We start from the raw sequence: 19,949 nt of genomic DNA on the forward strand, positions 1-19,949 counted from the left end.
TTGCTGCTCCATGCATTTGTGCTGCTGTCTGGAATAGGCAAGAGGTATTGGCTCTCCTGGGCCTGTGGGAAGAAGAGTTTGGCAGGCACAGCTATGGACCAACCACAGAAACGAGCAGATTGCACAGGGGATGCAGGCAAAGGGGTATGTCAGGAACCAGCAGCAGTGCCGCCTGAAAGCAAAGGAACTTTGCCAGGAATACTACAAGGCCAGGGAAACCAACAATAGATCTGGTGCTGACCCACAGACGTGCTGCTTTTACAATGAGCTGTAGGCTATGCTTGGCAGAGGTCCCACCAGCGCCATGCAGACCATCATGGTCACGTTGAAGGAGCCAGAGCCAGAGACTCCTGATGTAAACAGTGAAGAGGAGAAGGAACAGGAGGAAGAGGAGGAATGGGGAGATGCAGCAGGGGGCTCCAGCCCTGCCACAGGCCAGGTCCTGCTCAGGATTCCATCACAAGCTAGCCAGACCTGCCAGGTGAGCGAGAATGAGCCCGATGAAGGGGAAGGAAACTCGGGTAAGTGTGCATGTGCAGTTTTCTTTACAGGGTTTAAATGTAAAGATTCTGTCTGGTCCATCCTTGAGTTAACAAGACACAGATGTCAACTTTTCATTGATTTACTTATATGAGAAGAGACAGCAGTACAACAGAGTTGGCAGAGTTGGCATCTGCTTTTCATTCCCATATTGGCTGGGGTGAGGAGGACGGGGACAGAACACTTTGTTTATGTGCATAGGTATCCCTTATATCCTCCTGAGAGATCTCGGGGAACCTTTTATGGAGATACTCTGCAATCCCCTCCCAAGCTTTCTAGGGATGGCTGCCTTATTTCTTCCCCTGTGGTAGGGCACTTTCCTATGCCACTCTGCAGTGAGTTTGACTGGCAGGATTGCAGTAAACAGACTAGTGGCATACAGGCCTGGGCAGCTTTGGGATGCCAGTAGCAGCTTTGTGACCCTCAGGAGTGAGATATCAGCTGAAATCACCACTGCCTGGGGGAAACTGTGCCAGTATTCAGTGCCATTGCCCCATACTCCTATCCATTGAACAGGGACTGATACTTTATAGATTCATGCAACAGAACATTTTTCCCTCCTTGCCCCTGGTGGACCATACGCACCATGGCTGGGGCTGGAGAGCGGTGCTGTTTATTGGCACTGCGTGTCTTATTGGCAATAAGGAAAGGAAGTTTTAAAACTTCTCTTTCCCTTTCCATTGTGACTGCAAATCCAGTGGTATATCTGTTCCATTCTACCAGCAGCTTCTGGTGTGATGGCCTTGAGGAGTGCACCCACCACAGAAAACTTGACCCTGCTGAGGAGGAGAAAGAAGAGGACTAGGGAGGATATGTTCTGAAAGATATTGCAAGCCAGTGCTGCCCTGAACCACAAAGAAAGGGCCTGGAGGGCCAACATGACCAACAGTATGGAGAAGGAAACAGAAAACAGGAAAAAGACCCAGGAGTCCCAGCAAGACAAGGAGATGGAAATGCACCAGGACATAATGGGACTTCTCAGGCAGCAAACCCAAATGCTGCAGACCCTGGTTGACCTACAGGTCGAGAAATCCCCAACTCTCTGCCCTTCACAGTTGTTTCAGAATTCCCTGGTTACTGCTCCTTACACCCCACAACATTCCACGTGCATCATGGGCTGCATCCTTTCCCCTACCGCTCCACGCTGGGACAGACAGCAAGGGAAACCACAGCTTCACAAACACTGAGCTGCATTGGTTTTCTCACTCAATAAAGTTCTATTTTTGGAGCCTCAAAGGATCTTTATTAGTTTACAACAAATACTGTTGAATGCATAGTAGTAGTCAAAGCAAACAAGACTTGCGGCTGGTCTACGGGGGAACTTACATTGGCAGAGCTACATCTCTCAGGGGTGTGAAAAATCCACACCCCTGAGCAGCGTAGTTAAGCCGACCTGGCATAGGGAGCGCTAGGTCAATGGAAGAATTCTTCTGTCGACCTAGCTACTGCATCTCAGGGAAGTGAATTACCTTTGCCAGTGGAAGAATCCCTCCCATCAGTGTAGGTAGTGTCTACACTGAAGCACTACAAAGCTGTAGTGGTTTAAGTGTAGACAAGCCCTTGTAAACGCACACCAAGCACCATGGGACACAGCTTCAGGAAAACACCCTGTCCTATTTATAAATGTACACACCGTGTACCACACCATGCATAGCAGCACCCACAGCTCCAGGCCCAGAGAACACTCTAGCACAGAACACTACTGTGGCTGACCACTAAAGTGTTCTTTCAAAGCCTCCCTCAACACATAGCTACGTACTAAGATCTTGCAATGGTTCTTGTGTCTGGCTGTTCAAAGTCAGCAGACAGCCACTCCACCTCCACCCTTGAGGCAGGTTTCCCCCCTTTGCCTCTCAGATATTATGCAGGACACAACAGGCAGCTTTAACCACTGGGACATTTTTTTTTACTGTGATCCCATATAGTGAGTAAACACGTCCACCGTCCTTTCAGTCAACCAAAAGCACGTTCAACAATCAGTCTGCACCTGCTGAGCCAGTAGTTGAATCTTTCCTTGGTCCTGTCAAGATGGCTGGTGTATGGCTTTGTGAGCCAGGGGAACAAACGGCAGGCTGGGTCCCCCTGAATTCCTGTAATCGTTTCCATATTGCCAATGATAATCTGCCGGTTGGGAAAGAAAGTCCCTGCCTTCAGCTTTCTGAACAGTCCTGTGTTCATAAAGATTCATAGATTCCAAGGCCAGAAGGGACCATTGTGATCATCTAGTCTGACCTCCTGTACAATACAGACCAGAGAGCTTCCCCAAAATAATTCCTAGAGCAGATCTTTTAGAAAAAAACATCTAATCTTGATTTAAAAATGGTCAGTGATGGAGAATCCACCCCAACCTTGGTAATTTTTTCCAGTGGTTAATGACCCTCACCGTTAAAAATTTACACCTTATTTCTAGTCTGTATTTGCCTAACTTCAGCTTCCAGCCCTTGGATCGTGTTATACCTTTCTCTGCTTGACTAAAGATCTCATTAAAGATGCGAGCATCATGCAACTTCCCTGACCTAGCCACATTAATAGTAGCAGCCCCAGAGATCCACTGATACTTGCATAACCATAGAAAAGTATCCCTTTCTGTTGATGTACTTTGTGGCAAGGTGGTGCCAAAATGGGGATATGTGTGCCGTCTGTCATCCGACTGCAATTCAGAAACTGCATTGCTGAAAATCCGTCCACTACGTCTTGCACATTGCCAAGAGTCATAGGCATGTGTAGGAGGAGACAATTAGTGGCCCTGTTCACTTGCATGACAACAACACCTAAAGTGGATTTTCCAACTCCAAAATGATGTTCCGCTGACGAGTAACAATCCAGTTTGCCAAGTTTCCACTGTGGAATCGCCACTTGCTTCTCCTGTGACAATGCAGCTCTCATTCTGGTGTCCATGCACTGGACGGCTGGGGCGAGCACAGCACACAGGTCCTGAAATGAGGCTGTGCGAGGGTCGGGGCTCGGGGGGAAAGGGTGGCGCAAGGGTGGGGGTTCGGGGGGAAGGGGTGATGCGGGGGCAAGGCCATGGTTTGGGCGCCTGTTGCCTCCCACACACACACACTTTTAGGGTGCTTCCGCCACTCCTCTTTTCCACTCTGGCCACACCTGGAGAGTCATGAGCGTCTGCATATCTGCCTCTGAAGCTTTCAGCAGCGGCAAACCCTCTGTGTGGAGTCAGTGGGGGAGACAGTGGACACTAAAATGTGAGCAACATGCAGATGACTTGCTGCGATAGCCGCCACCTTGCACTGGGACAGTGGCACTACCAGCCTCCAGCATGTGACCCGTGTAGGCAGGAGACAGAACTTCCTGCGGGACTATAAGCACTATAAGGTGGGTAGAAAGCTGGCTAGATTGTCGGGCTCAACGGGTAGTGATCAATGGCTCCATGTCTAGTTGGCAGCCGGTATCAAGTGGAGTGCCCCAAGGGTCGGTCCTGGGGCCGGTTTTGTTCAATATCTTCATAAATGATCTGGAGGATGGTGTGGATTGCACTCTCAGCAAATTTGCGGATGATACTAAACTGGGAGGAGTGGTAGATACGCTGGAGGGGAGGGATAGGATACACAAGGACCTAGACAAATTGGAGGATTGGGCCAAAAGAAATCTGATGAGGTTCAATAAGGATAAGTGCAGGGTCCTGCACTTAGGACGGAAGAACCCAATGCACAGCTACAGACTAGGGACCGAATGGCTAGGCAGCAGTTGTGCGGAAAAGGACCTAGGGGTGACAGTGGACGAGAAGCTGGATATGAGTCAGCAGTGTGCCCTTGTTGCCAAGAAGGCCAATGGCATTTTGGGATGTATAAGTAGGGGCATAGCGAGCAGATCGAGGGACGTGATCGTTCTCCTCTATTCGACATTGGTGAGGCCTCATCTGGAGTACTGTGCCCAGTTTTGGGCCCCACACTTCAAGAAGGATGTGGATAAATTGGAGAGAGTCCAGCGAAGGGCAACAAAAATGATTAGGGGTCTGGCACACATGACTTATGAGGAGAGGCTGAGGAAGCTGGGATTGTTTAGCCTGCAGAAGAGAAGAATGAGGGGGGATTTGATAGCTGCTTTCAACTACCTGAAAGGGGGTTCCAAAGAGGATGGCTCTAGACTGTTCTCAATGGTAGCAGATGACAGAACGAGGAGTAATGGTCTCAAGTTGCAGTGGGGGAGGTTTAGATTGGATATTAGGAAAAACTTTTTCACTAAGAGGGTGGTGAAACACTGGAATGCGTTACCTAGGGAGGTGGTAGAATTTCCTTCCTTAGAGGTTTTTAAGGTCAGGCTTGACAAAGCCCTGGCTGGGATGATTTAACTGGGAATTGGTCCTGCTTCGAGCAGGGGGTTGGACTAGATGACCTTCTGGGGTCCCTTCCAACCCTGATATTCTATGATTCTATGATTCTATGACTGGCCAACAAACCTGGAGCTCACTCCTGGAGGGCATTAGGAGGGAAGGAACCTCAGTTCCTTCAGACCCAACTACAAACCCCGCGTCAGCCAATCTGCCCATGGCACTAGCATGGGCAGCCCACCAGACACCCAGCGAGAGGGGAGAGCCAGAGACATCCTCGCCGTGTGCACCATCATATCGGGACGTGGTCAGACACTGCAGGGACAGAAATGGGACAGGGAGCGTGGGCCGGCCGACTGACTGACTGACAGACAAATGTCAGGTTTCAGAGTAGCAGCCGTGTTAGTCTGTATCCGCAAAAAGAACAGGAGGACTTATTGCACCTTAGAGACTAACCAATTTATTGGAGCATAAGCTTTCGTGAGCTACAGCTCACACAGCTAATCACCCACAAATCCAGTTTAAGGCACTGAGAGCTGCAGGTGCTTAGCCCAGCGACCAGTGGACCTGTACATCCTGACACCATTTCAATGTCTGTGTATCTAATTGGCAGCATACTCCATTTTGGTTTTGGTGTCAGCCTGTCTCTTCCCCATCTCCCAGCATTGTGCCAGACCACGCTCTGCCCTCAGTCACACCTGTGTATCAAAACCCTGCCTGAGGCCTTGTCTTCACTTCTAAGGAAGGGGTGTTTTCACCTGGTTAAAACCACCATGGGATCTTGGCCCTTTCGTTTTACTCTGAGGGAAACCCTGCAGGGGTGCAGGCCTGGGCCTCAGACCTCAGGATAGCTCACGTGTGTTAGTTACCCCCAGGTAAAAGCCGGGAAGGCAGTGCCTGTCCCTGTCTGTCTCCCCCTTTGTCTGTCTGTCAGTCTGTCTCTGTCTTTCCAAGGCACTGGCTGAGGGATGGAAGCTGGAAGAAGGGCAGGCGGTTTTGAAGGGCTCTGTTTCAGGAAAGCTCCTTTTATAGTTTTATGTTTCCTTCAGGATTAAAGCTGGTTCCTCGGGGCTCTGGACATGGAATGTTTGCCAATTTTATGAGGGCTTTTAGAGGGGCTTTTAGAGAGTCCATCCTATCCCCTCTTTTATAATGGCTGAGATAAGATTATCTTTGTTTTAACACCAATTAAAGCAAGAAGGGTTTATGGGCTTAGGGGCTTTCCATCAATCCAACTTTGATGTCACCACTGGCTTGCTCGCCTTCTTTTCAGTACGTTAAAAGGTTGGGAGTCATTTCCTTAATGGTTAACATCCCAGCCCAAGGAGACACAGCTTTTAGGAGAGGAGCTTCGGGAAACATTTAAACAAGACCAAACAAAGAAACAAAATATGAAAGTCCTAAATTCTTCTGGAGGCGAGTTGGACACAGAGCACTTACTGTCCAAATAACCCACCCTGTAAGAATGTCATCTCTCAACTTTTCAATCCTTTTAAAAACTTAAAATCAAGATGCTGTTTGACCTTTTAAATCTTTTTTGAAGTACCAAAAAAAAAAAAAAAAAATCATCCCTTATATTGTAGGGAATCTGTCAGACACAAAAAGCAAAACTTTTGCAACCAGTAACTGGGGAACAGATGAGTCCATCCTCTATCTTGAGAGGCTGAAGAAACAGAACATGCTCGATTGATGCTACTAGAATTCTTTGAGGGGGTCAACCAGCATGCGGACAAAGGAGATCCAGGGGATATAGTGTATGTAGATTTTCAGAAAGCCTTTGACAAGGTCCCTCACCAAAGGCTCTTAAGCAAAATAAGCAGTCATGGGATAAGAGAGAAGGTTCTCTCATGGATTGGTAACTGGTTAAAAGATAGGAAACAAAGGGTAGGAATAAATGGTCAGTTTTCAGAATGGAGAGAGGTAAACAGTGGTATCACCCAAGGATCTGTACTGGGCCCAGTCCTATTTAACATATTCATAAACAATCTGGAAAAAGGGGTAAACAGTGAGGTAGCAAAATTTGCAGATGATGCAAAACTACTGAAGATAGTTAAGTCCCAGGCAGACTGCGAAGAGCTACAAAAGGATCTCACAAAACTGGGTGACTGGGCAACAAAATGGCAGATGAAATTTAATGTTGATAAATGCAAAGTAATGCACATTGGAAAACATAATCCTAACTATAAATATACAATGATCGGGTCTAAATTAGCTGTTACCACTCAAGAAAGAGATCTTGGAGTCATTGTGGAGAGTTCTCTGAAATCATCCATTCAATGTGAAGCGGCAGTCAAAAAAGTGAACAGAATGTTGGGAATCATTAAGAAAGGGATAGATAATAAGACAGAAAATAGCATGTTGCCGCTATATAAATCCATGGTACGCCCACATCTTGAATACTGCGTGCAGAAGCGTTCGCCCCATCTCAAAAAAGATACATTGGAATTGGAAAAGGTTCAGAAAAGGGCAACAAAAAGTATTAGGGGTATGGAACGGCTTCCATATGAGGAGAGATTAAGAAGACTGGGTGGGACTTTTCAGCTTGGAAAAGAGGCAACTAAGGGGGGAACATGATAGAGGGCTATAAAATCATGAGTGGTATAGAGAAAGTAAATAAGGAAGTGTTATTTACTCCTTCTCATAAGACAAGAACAAGGGGCCACCAAATGAAATTAATAGGTAGTAGGTTTAAAACAAACACAATTTACAAACCATACAACTCTTAGTTAGTAAATAATCTAGCTAGAAATGTGTTAGATTTCCTTTTGTTTAATGGCTGGTAAAATAAGCTGTGCTGGATAGAATGTATATTCCTGTTTTTGTGTCTTTTTGTAACTTGAGGTTTTGCCTAGAGGGATTCTCTATGTTTTGAATCTGATACCTGTCAGCTATTTACCATCCTGATTTTACAGAGGTGATCCTTTTACCTTTTCTTTAATAAAAATTCTTCTTTTAAGAACCTGATTGATTTTTCATTGTTCTTAAGATCCAAGGGTTTGGGTCTGTGTTCATCTGTACAAATTGGTGAGGATTCTATGATTTTTATCAAGCCTTCCCCAGGAAAGGGGGTGTAGTGCTTGGGGGGATATTATGGGGGAAGACGTCTCCAAGTGGGCTCTTTCCCTGTTCTTTGTTAACACGCTTGGTGGTGGCAACATAGGGTTCAAGGACAAGGCAAAGTTTGTACCTTGGGGAAGTTTTTAACCTAAGCTGGTAGAAATAAGCTTAGGGGGTCTTTCATGCAGGTCCCCACATCTGTACCCTAGAGTTCAGAATGGGGAAGGAACCTTGACATGGTGTATGGTAACACCCATTGTTTTATGTTCTCTGTGTATATAAAATCTCCCCACTGTATTTTCCACTGCGTGCATCCAGTGAAGTGAGCTGTAGCTCACGAAAGCTTATGCTCAGATAAATGTGTTAGTCTCTAAGGTGCCACAAGTACTCCTTTTCTTTAAACACAAGAAAGTATTTTTTCACGCAACGTACTGTCAACCTCCGGAACTCCTTGCCAGAGGGTGTTGTGAAGGCCAATACTATAACAAGGTTCAAAAGAAAAGGAGTACTTGTGGCGTCTTAGAGACTAACCAATTTATTTGAGCATAAGCTTTCGTGAGCTACAGCTCAGTTCATCGGATGCATTTCGTGAGCTGAGGCTCATGAAAGCTTATGCTCAAATAAATTGGTTAGTCTCTAAGGTGCCGGAAGTCCTCCTTTTCTTTTTGCGAATACAGACTAACAGGACTGCTACTCTGAAAGGTTCAAAAGGGAGCTAGATAGATTCATGGAGAATACTATTAGCCAGAATGGGCAGGAATGGTGTTTGCCAGAAGCTGGGATTGGGTGACAGGGCATGGATCACTTGATTACCTGTCTGTTCATTCCCTTTGGGGCACCTGCCATTGGCCACTGTCAGAAGACAGGATACTGGGCTTGATGGACCCTTGGTCTGACCCAGTGTGGCCGCTCTTACGTTCTTATGATGCATTTGCTAGTAAGTTATGGTGTGAGGTTTAGGTGATATAACTGGGCACAGCTCCTCTCGGGATGGGGCGATGGTGTAAATCAGCAGAGCTCCAGGGGGCGGTGCCAGTTTACATCACTTGAAGATTTGGCCTTTTGTGGGTATTTCAGCTGGCTAACATGTGGTTAATGTAGTGCTGAGACAGGGTCACACAGCCCTTCACCCTCATCTGGAGACTGCATAGTGCCTCCTGCAGAATACATAGGGCACCCACATTGCGGGATGGTTGTGATAATGGAGAGTCTCAGGGCTTGTCATCACTACCACTGCGATCGATGCAGCAGCGTTGCTTTAGCAGGTCTGGTGAAGACGCGCTTCGTGGATGGGAGAGTGCTCTCCCATGGGTGTAATTACTCCACCTCAACGAGAGGGAGAGCGCGTTCCCACCGACAGTGCGGGGTAGACACGGCGTTAAGTCAATGTAAGTTACATCGCTGGGGGCGTGGGGAGTGATGTAACTTACAGCAGCTTAAGGCCTCAGTTTGACGGGGCGGACATCTCGGACCAGGCGACCCCCATTCCATTTGCTCATCAGTAGTTTTCAGGAGAAGCCTCAGGTCTGGTCAGTGTGTGCTGTGTGTGTTTTGTGTGACATGTGGGAGCGGTTCCACGTCCCTGTGTACTCAGGGCTGGGGCTTTGGCAGAAAGCCTGTTATTTCTCTTTCAGGGCTGGTAAGGTGAGTCCCATAAGCAGCCGTGTTGGTTTAACTGGGCTTGCTGAGCAGGGAAAGAATTCCATGCATGCTTCTTACTGACCCCCTAATCCCCTCCCCTGGAGCGGCTGTGCACAGGCCTCCGTGCTGGCTGCAGGGGGGTCACTATGCACGCTCACAGGTATGCCTTTCCCACAAGTGGGGCAGTCTCGCCAGATGCTTGAACTTCTGAGCCATGTTTGCAGAGCAATGACCTTTTGAGCCCAGCAGAGCAGGAGAGTTGGACGTGGGAGAGGGTTCACAGCCCAGGGTTAAGGCTTGCGAGCCATGACAGGCAATGCTACAGGGACATGGACATTGTGGTCAAATGGGGGTGGAGGGCGGGTTCTGAATGGTTCTCAGTGATGTCATCCCTGAGCCTGCCATGCCCAGTAAATACCAAGTCTGCATTTTCCGTAAATATTCCATTTCAGGATCACACCAGAGGCCATGGGCCGGGGGGGAGGCCAGCCCTGCTGGGGTGAACATAAAAAGCAGACAGCACTCTGCCCTGGCCACTGGAGGGGAAGGACTAGATGGGGCCTACTAGGGTTCTGTCCACGCTAATGCCTACCATTCCCATCACCCAGCTGTGCCTTACACACGGCACCCCATCTGTGCAGTGAACCCGTGTTCTGACCAGTGTTTTACAGAGCAGTCAGGGCCTGGCCTGTGAGACCAACCAGGAACTAACCAGTACATGCTGTTAGCTCCGTACATCTGAAATGGATAGACCTGAAACAGAGCATGGAACATGTGGAAGCCTATTGGGAAAGGAAACAGCTTGTATCAGAAACTTTCCAGAGGTAGTAACTGAGTCCGGGAGTGCCAGCTTTGGAGGGGAGGCCTGTTCTTACAGCTAATGCACGAAACTAGGGGTCAGAAATCCTGGCTTCTCTTCCTGGCTCTGTCACAGGCTGGCACTGGGCAAGTCACGTGCTCCCTTTGCACCTCAGTTCCTCTACCCACAACACTGGAGTAGAAATGCCTGCCTGACGGGGAGATCTACTAGTCTTGGTTTATTACGGATTTGAGATCCTGGGATGAAAGGTGCTGTGGTATTATTATTATTGTTATGAGCTGGGTGAAACGCTGTTCGGGGTTGAGAGAAAACCCCATTGAGATTGATAGGTGTGAACTCACCCTTCAGTTAAGATAACTGTAAGCATAAGCAGTGTATGAAACTGACCAGGAGCTTTTGGCTGAGCATCGTTTTGGGCAGGTGTGTGCGTGTGTGTATGTATGTGAAAGCCAAGACGCTGAAATTGCAGTGTGACCCTGGGAAAAGCTAGAGGGAGAGCGTTTGGGTCTGGTGTTGTCTAAAGAGGCCTGGGGCTGTAAGCTAAGAAATTGCTCCTTTTGTTCTTGGTTCCTTGTGTGTTCGGAGACACAGGTCTTTGTACACTCCTTGTAAATAAACAAAATTGCATCAAAGAAAATATCAGACTGCATCAATTTCTGCTTCCAGGTGGAACATCCCCAGGGCCCTGAACTTTGACTCACTGGTCCGGTCAAAAAGGGGTAATATTATGAACAGCAGCGAAGCAGCCTGAATCTAGGGATCCTGTTAAAACTCCTATTAGCAAACTGCAGGATGCTCTCCAGTGTCCTGAGGGATCAGCTTCTGTTTCTGTCCTGTGGAGAATCACTGGGTTAAACTGCAAGTATTTGCATTGTGGATTTTTCCTCTTTTAATGACAGCTCTTTAATCCACATTAAAGAAGCTGGTTGATCTTCACATTTCCCTTCGGTTAATCTCGTTTAACCTTGGGTTCCTCTCAGCATGTCCATGCACTGCTGTCGGTGTGGCTGGCAGGGACAGCACCTGGCAGTGGGATTCGTGGTGTCACTTACACACAAGGTAATGCTGCAGGCTGGTTTTTAAAAAGTTCTGGGCTTGCTTATTGGGGAGGAAACTGGAGGAATGGGTGGAAACAGGCAGGAACGGCTCACTTAGCCTCTCTCAGGAAGCGTGGCAAGTGTGTGGTTTAGTGGTTAGAGCGAAGGGCTGGCACCAGAGACCCACCAGCTCACTGTAGCCCTGCTGACCCTGGAGAGTGCTGGTGTTCCCAGGACTGGCTCAGGCATGTGTGTGGCCTGAGAAGCACATGTGTGCACACTCAAAGATTTCCAAGTGCTCCCAGTTGCACCAGCACCCGGCAGTGCCCTCACACCCACCAGTTCCATGGGACTCATGTTGGTGCTAGTGTTGATGGAAACCAGTGGTGTTACAGCCACACTCATCCAGTCAGTTCCCTCTGCACAGTCCCACAACACTGCTGGCCACCCTTCAGTGACAGCTGAAAGCCCTGGCTCTGTCACTTGTCTGCCACCCTGCTGCTAGTTCCAAGGAGCCTGAGAGAGTGAGTGCAGGACTGGACCACCTGGAGATGCACAAGTGCAGATAGAGGCAGTATATTCTTGTGAGAGATGCCACTCTCCAGGTGTTCTGTATGTGCCACAGGTGTGTCTGCATATAGAATAACTCGGGGATACTGCCAGGTGGGCACCTGTGCTGAGGTGCAATCCTGACCACGGGGACGTGAATGGCAGAACTCCCACTTACTCCAGGGATTTCACAGCAGGTGTCCAATGCAGTGGCGGGAGGAACCCTGAACCACTTTACATTACCCAGGCTGGCAAGGTTAGATTTGCAGGAGGACCAAGTTGTTGCCCCATGTAACCTCAAAAACCTGCCTTCCCTAGTGCAGATGGATGGGGAGGGCGGGTGCGTGGTTGTCACATGTCAATCTGGGTATAAAGCAGGAATCTCACTGGGCTCTTGAGGTGCGCTCAGTGCTCCCCCTTCTTCCCCAGCACCCGGTGCCTTGGGAGTGTTCAGATCTGGGCCTGAACTGGGTAGCGGGGACCCATCTCTGCAGAGATCCCCACCCTGCCTCTGAGCCAAGTTCCCCCTGGTGTGGATGTGGATGGTGAAAGGGCAAATTAAGCTGACTGCAGGACCCAGCCTGCCCACTGCTGGATGTGGCTTTCTCAGCCACGAATGGGCATCCTGACAATCCCAGAAGCTTAGGCAGACGTGCACACCCAGGCCCCAGGGAACTGGGACATGGCTCTCTTGGATTGCCAAGACCACAGGTAATGGAGGCAGTTGAACTGCAAAGCTCTTGGTGCAAGGGTGTCAGGCCACCTCCACACAGCCTCTGGATTCCACACAGAGGATGTGGAAAAAGCTAATGTACTCAATGCTTTTTTTGCCTCTGTTTTCACTAACAAGGTCAGCTCCCAGACTGCTGCGCTGGGCATCACAAAATGTGGAAGAGATGGCCAGCCCTCTGTGGAGATAGAGGCGGTTAGGGACTATTTAGAAAAGCTGGACGTGCACAAGTCCATGGGGCCGGACGAGTTGCATCCGAGAGTGCTGAAGGAACTGGCGGCTGTGATTGCAGAGCCACTGGCCATTATCTTTGAAAACTCGTGGCGAACCGGGGAAGTCCCGGATGACTGGAAAAAGGCTAATGTAGTGCCAATCTTTAAAAAAGGGAAGAAGGAAGATCCTGGGAACTACAGGCCAGTCAGCCTCACCTCAGTCCCTGGAAAAATCATGGAGCAGGTCCTCAAAGAATCAATCCTGAAGCACTTGCATGAGAGGAAAGTGATCAGGAACAGCCAGCATGGATTCACCAAGGGAAGGTCATGCCTGACTAATCTAATTGCCTTTTATGATGAGATTACTGGTTCTGTGGATGAAGGGAAAGCAGTGGATGTATTGTTTCTTGACTTTAGCAAAGCTTTGGACACGGTCTCCCATAGTATTCTTGTCAGCAAGTTAAAGAAGTATGGGCTGGATGAATGCACTATAAGGTGGGTAGAAAGCTGGCTAGATTGTCGGGCTCAACGGGTAGTGATCAATGGCTCCATGTCTAGTTGGCAGCCGGTATCAAGTGGAGTGCCCCAAGGGTCGGTCCTGGGGCCGGTTTTATTCAATATCTTCATAAATGATCTGGAGGATGGTGTGGATTGCACTCTCAGCAAATTTGCGGATGATACTAAACTGGGAGGAGTGGTAGATACGCTGGAGGGGAGGGATAGGATACAGAAGGACCTAGACCAATTGGAAGATTGGGCCAAAAGGAATCTGATGAGGTTCAATAAGGATAAGTGCAGGGTCCTGCACTTAGGACGGAAGAACCCAATGCACAGCTACAGACTAGGGACTGAATGGCTAGGCAGCAGTTCTGCGGACAAGGACCTAGGGGTGACAGTGGACGAGAAGCTGGATATGAGTCAGCAGTGTGCCCTTGTTGCCAAGAAGGCCAATGGCATTTTGGGATGTATAAGTAGGGGCATAGCGAGCAGATCGAGGGACGTGATCGTTCCCCTCTATTCGACATTGGTGAGGCCTCATCTGGAGTACTGTGTCCAGTTTTGGGCCCCACACTTCAAGAAGGATGTGGATAAATTGGAGAGAGTCCAGCGAAGGGCAACAAAAATGATTGGGGGACTGGAACACATGAGTTATGAGGAGAGGCTGAGGGAGCTGGCATTGTTTAGCCTGCAGAAGAGAAGAATGAGGGGGGATTTGATAGCTGCTTTCAACTACCTGAAAGGGGGTTCCAAAGAGGATGGCTCTAGACTGTTCTCAATGGTAGCAGATGACAGAACGAGGAGTAATGGTCTCAAGTTGCAGTGGGGGAGGTTTAGATTGGATATTAGGAAAAACTTTTTCACTAAGAGGGTGGTGAAACACTGGAATGCGTTACCTAGGGAGGTGGTAGAATCTCCTTCCTTAGAGGTTTTTAAGGTCAGGCTTGACAAAGCCCTGGCTGGGATGATTTAACTGGGAATTGGTCCTGCTTTGAACAGGGGGTTGGACTAGATGACCTTCTGGGGTCCCTTCCAACCCTGATATTCTATGATTCTATGATTGTGTTGCTCCTGCATGTCGCCGAACTTGCGTCTGCAGAAGCATGGGAGGAGTGGGAGATCCCAGTCAGAGACCCCCTCCCCACTCCCAGCCCTCAGCCCTCCAAGGGGAGATGGGATCACTTGTATTTGCATCAAGTAAAAGGCTCAGCTGGCTAGAACTCTTCAAACGTGTCTGTGCAGTAATGACTACAGGAGAGCTGGGTGGACTTTCCAAAGGCCTTTGTCAAGGTCCCTCACCAGAGGCTACTAAAGAAACTAAGCCAAGTTGTGAGGGTATTGAAAAAAGGGTGAGGAAGGAGCAGGCAAAATTTGCAGATGATAGAAAATTATTTAGGTTAAGCTCGCTACTCCCCGTGTAATAACCTCACAACCCCAAGGAGTCCTGACCCCCAGTTTGAGAACCTCTGCTAACCAAGGACCTAACCAAGCTAGGGGAAGGGGCAACACTATGGCAGAGAAAGGTCAGTGTTGGTAAGTGCACGCTGGAGGGAATAATGTGAACTACTCCTAGAGCTCTCTGGGTTCTGAATGAACAGTGTTAGCTCAGGGAAATGATCGGAGCGTGATTGCGGGCATGTCCATGAAGAGCTCTGCTCAGTATGCAGCTGTTGGCAAAAGAGCAACAAGACATTAGAAAGTGGGAGGAATAAAATGGAGGATAATATAGGAAACTATAAAAAGAAAAGGAGTACTTGTGGCACCTTAGAGACTAACCAATTTATTTGAGCATAAGCTTTCGTGAGCTACAGCTCACTTCATCAGATGCATACGATGAAGTGAGCTGTAGCTCACGAAAGCTTATGCTCAAATAAATTGGTTAGTCTCTAAGGTGCCACAAGTCCTCCTTTTCTTTTTGCGAATACAGACTAACACGGCTGTTACTCTGAAACCTGACATAGGAATCTATGTCAAGTGCTGGAATATGCCTCGCTGGAATGCTATGTGCAGTCCCTGTCACTCCGGACAGCAGAATTAGAGAGGATTGCTAAGATGAGTGATGAGGGCCTGGAAAAACTCCCATGTGAAGAGAGATTGAAAAGGTTTGGATTGTTACCTTAAAAGTGATAAGAACTGATCTGATAAAAGAGTAGAAAATAATGTCTGGTCTAGAGATGGTCATCAGGAATTTATAGTCATAGAATATCAGGGTTGGAAGGTCATCTAGTCCAACCCTCTGCTCAAAGCAGGACCAATCCCCAATTTTTGCCCCAGATCCCTAAATGGCCTCCTCAAGGATTGAACTCAGAACCCTGGGTTTAGCAGGCCAATGCTCAAATCACTGAGCTATCCCTTCCCCCACAAAGTCTCCCTGTCCCATAGCATGAGAACTAGGGGACATGCAGTGAAATGGAAAGGTGGCAAATTCAGACCTGGTCAAAGAGAATACTTTTCACACAGCACAATTGCCCTGTGGAACTCATTGCCACCAGATGTCATTGCGGCCCAGAGTTTAGCAGGATTCAAAACTGCATTAGACACTTGTGCAGATTACAGCTATTTGCAGTTATAACAGTAAATGCTAACAATGACGGGTTTTGGAAGGCGAGAAACCCTGCTGCACGAGCCAGCCTCTAATTCTTGGGGTCAGGAGGCAAGATGGATTTGCCCCATCCTCTGGGGCAGCTGGCATCATGCAGTGTTGGTGATGGAAGACTGAGCTGGATGAGCCGAGCTTGGCACCAGCCTGGCTATTCCTATCAGCTTATGATCCTATGAGGCACATTCTTGTTCCCAGGCACAACCTCTCCTGCTAGTGAAGGGCATTTGTCTGCTAAGAAATGAGGGTGCAGGGAGTGGAGCTGAGGTGCCTGTTGTAATTAGGAATTCACGTTGGTGAGGAATTGTGCGTCCCCAGTGCAGCTCCGGGGATTAGCTTTCAGCAGGAAAGCATGAGGCGAGAGTGAGTGCAGGAGACACGGGAGAGAGACAATGGGAGCGTTCCATGGCGCATGCGAGGCACTGAAAGACAGTGAGGCAAGGGAGGGCTGATCCTGATTTAATCCCCAGTCTCTGAACCCTATGGGTGCTGGGCTTGCCCAGCGTGGTGCCTCCTAGTCAATGGCATTGTCAGGTGCTGGGCACTGGCAGGATCAGGCTGCAGTGGTCCTCTGCCCTTCCCCCTCCCTACGGAGAGGTGAGGAGGGCAGCTGAGAGATAAGGCTGGAGGATATTAAAGGGTCTCTGTTAAACTTAATTGACAGAGCCGGGGCTGGCTGCTTTGTGTCAGACAGTGAGAACAGCCTCTCTTGTGCAGCAAAGGGCCTGTCTGGAGAAACAAAGGCAGGCAAACAAGGCAGAGAGCCCTTCCTTAGAGCCATGAATGCAGGGCTAGGGCTGCCATTTTGGAAGCTTTTCTCCCCGGGAGAGCTGCTTGACATGAGCTGTTTGCAGAAGTGATCTGCGGGGAGGGGAGCTCCGGAGGCCTGTGCTTGAGCGGTTTTCAAGAGACACTCTCAAGGCTTCCCTCAGTCTCCGTGCAGCTCACGGGATTAACTCAAGGGGCTGGTTTGAACCAACATGGCCAGGCCCTCCTGGAGATCAGAGGCTGCAACTCAAAGGCTCTGCCATTCGAATGGAAGGGGATGGAAGCTGGTGGCAGGAGCCTCGGTTCCCTCTGAGCCTGGTGCACTGGCCCAGGGCGCACACACCAGCGACTTTCCCTGGCTTGGGAGATGGGGTCTGTGCAGGAAGCAGGCAGGACAGGTCCTAGGGGCCGGGGCGGATGCTGGAGCCCCTAAATGTTGCTATTTAAAAAACAACCAATGTGCCAAGGGTCCATTAAACCCCTGCAAAATCTTGGATTTAAACAGTAAAATTGGGTTTCTGCATCAGTATTCTGCTACTGTTTATAATTCCTGTGGCGAGTCTCTGGTCTGCCGCTGCACCGCTGGTTAACACGGGATGGCTCTGCACACAGTAGGCACTTCTGAAAACAATTTCTGGCCCTTGATAAGCATTGGCTGGTGCTGGGCCTGCAACATCAACTCCCAAGGACTGGGTGGGAAAAGAGCTGGACCTATGCAGCCTATGCTGCAGGGAACAGCCCAACCCACCCATAGAGTGTAGACGGCAGGGGACGGGGCAGCCCCACGGCTGGGGTACAGATGGCAGGGGACAGGGCAGCCCTACGGCTGGGGTACAGATGGCAGGGGGCAGCCCCACAGCTGGTATGTAGACTGCAGGGATGATGCTAGCTGTAGTATCTCCTGGATGGGATCTAACAAAGCATTTCTGATCTCTCTCTCCTGTGAGTCCAGCCAGCAAACCGCGCGCACCAGCCAGCCTGTTCCGACGCAGCCTTGGGGCAGGAGATGCCCCAGGAGAGGAGGGAGCTGGTACCAGGGAAGCCGCAGGGCAGGTGGCAGGAGGAAGAAGCTGCAGAACCCTGTTTTCCACCCAGCTCTGTCCAGGCCCAGCTGTGTGAACTGCCCAGAGTTCTCCGTCGCCAAGGGGAAGGGAGAGGCTGCTGGGGCCTGGCAGAAGCCCCCACTGAACACTGAGCAAGAATCTCGCTTCCCAAGCAGCTCTGCTCTCCCCGAGCCAGGACAGAGAGAGATTGGACGGCAGCCCCAAGAGAGGTGCTCGCTAGGCTGGTGCTAAAGGAGTCAATAAATCCTCGGATGATTCTCCCTGGGAGTCCCAGCACCTGTTTATTTACACATGCTCCCATCACATGCATCATAGAATATCAGGGTTGGAAGGGACCTCAGGAGGTCATCTAGTCCAACCCCCTGCTCAAAGCAGGACCAATCCCCAATTTTTGCCCCAGATCCCAAATGGCCCCCTCAAGGATTGAACTCACAACCCTGGGTTTAGCCGGCCAATGCTCAAACCACTGAGCTCTCCCTCCCTCCCTCCCCCCCCCCCCCCCCCCCCGCGGGTCTCATGCATGTAGCAGGCACAGTGGCCGGAGTGGGCACTGGAGCTCCTGAAGGCTGCCTGCCCCCTGGGGGCCGGCGCACGCTATGGAGCCGGCCTGGCAGGAGCGGGAGCAGCTTCGGAAGAAGAGTGTGTTCTCCCACGCCTGATGCTGCCTGGCCAGCGGCCCCCTCCCCTTGTCCCCTGCTGACTCTGCTTTTCAGAGTGCGCACCGCTCCCAGCCGGGGAGGGAGCGCCAAGAACCGAAAACCGGGCCCTGGCCATCCCTGTGTCAGCGGAGCCGGCCCTGTCAGCAAACGGCACCGTTCCGTGCCCCCCGTGCATCCAGCCGCTGCCACGCACTGCAACGGGGGGATGAAAGGAGCGGGCCCCAATGACTAGCCTCGGGGTGGCACTGGAATTAGCGCACCGAAGACTGTGAGCTATTGCAGCCCCAGCAGGCAGGTCAGAGCCCCTCCCGGCAGGGTAATTTCTCCCCCTTTCCCTGGCTAACAGGGGTTTTGAGAAATAAATCGGTTCTGCCTTTGGAGCCCTCTGTGCTGCAACCGTTCGCTTTTCCCCCGCTCCATTCTGGTGTCTAGGCACAAACTTTGCTCCCGCCTTCCCCGTCACTGAGGGAGCTTCTCACGGGAACATCCTCATCTGTCTCCCACCACCACAGACCCTGCTCAGCGCAGGGAGCTTGGGGTGACCGGTCTCCATCCACCACACACGGGACTTACTCTGGGGTCTGCAGCCTCTGTGCCCCCTCTTCATTCCCACAGCAAGGCCCAGGCGGTGCTGGCTGTGATGGCACCCCATGACAATGAGAGGAGGGGGAGACTGAAGGGAGGGGGGCAGCTTTCCCCCTCCCCATCCAGATAGGGCAGACAGTGCTGAGGTGGAGAGGGGCACAGAGATCTCACCCTTGCAGCCTCAGGTTCTGAGCGAGGGGATTTGGAGGAGCAGGTCTGCAGCGATGGGAGGTGAGTTTCCCATTCCCTGTGCCGTGGCTGCCACAGGGGCTGCCTGTGGAGATTGTGCCTAGGAACCAGCACAGAATGAGGACACATTTAAACTAACCAGTGCAGCTGCTGGGTCACAGGCGGATAGGTGCTGAGCCCCTGCCTCTCCCCCTGGAGCCAGGGTGCCCAGTCTCTCTCCCTGGGGCTCATGGGGCTTGCTGGGGCTCAGCACCTCCCAGGTTTTGGCCTCCTTTTCATAACAGGTACAATTAATCCTCACTCCAAGCCCAGCGAGATGGGCTTTGATGCTCTCCTCTTGAGGCAGTGATGTGCCAAGCTGCCCGTCTGGGCCGCATCGCAAGGCACATGCAGGAACCATTCCATGACGGCTTGTTCGTGAAGATTAGCAACATTACATGATACCCGGGACTTCATACAGGATGCAAATGACTCAGCTGCGTGATCTTTATGGCCTGGGGAGCTACCAGCTTCGTGGCTTAGCAGTTGAGGGGCGGAAGGCATCTGGGCTTGTGAGTCATCCAGCAGGGTTAGCTGGTGCAGGGCAGAGCTGTCAACCTGGCCATTTCTGAGCTCAGCCAACCAGGGGAGGGTGCAGCTCCCTCTTTTCCAGAAGTCAGAGCCCAGGAGGTGTGTTGCAGGTAGGCCAGGTTGCTTTTGCATAGCACTTT

The 19,949-nt window shown here is 50.3% G+C and overlaps 1 protein-coding gene across 9 annotated transcripts in view; it reads left to right on the forward strand.

Annotated features, from left to right (window-relative positions):
* The window catches only part of EPHB2 (EPH receptor B2), a 406,427-nt gene that overhangs the window by 167,443 nt on the left and 219,035 nt on the right, over nt 1–19,949 (forward strand). The window lies entirely within an intron of this gene.

This window comes from Lepidochelys kempii, chromosome 18, assembly GCF_965140265.1.
Source record: "Lepidochelys kempii isolate rLepKem1 chromosome 18, rLepKem1.hap2, whole genome shotgun sequence".
Lineage (NCBI taxonomy): Eukaryota > Metazoa > Chordata > Testudines > Cheloniidae > Lepidochelys > Lepidochelys kempii.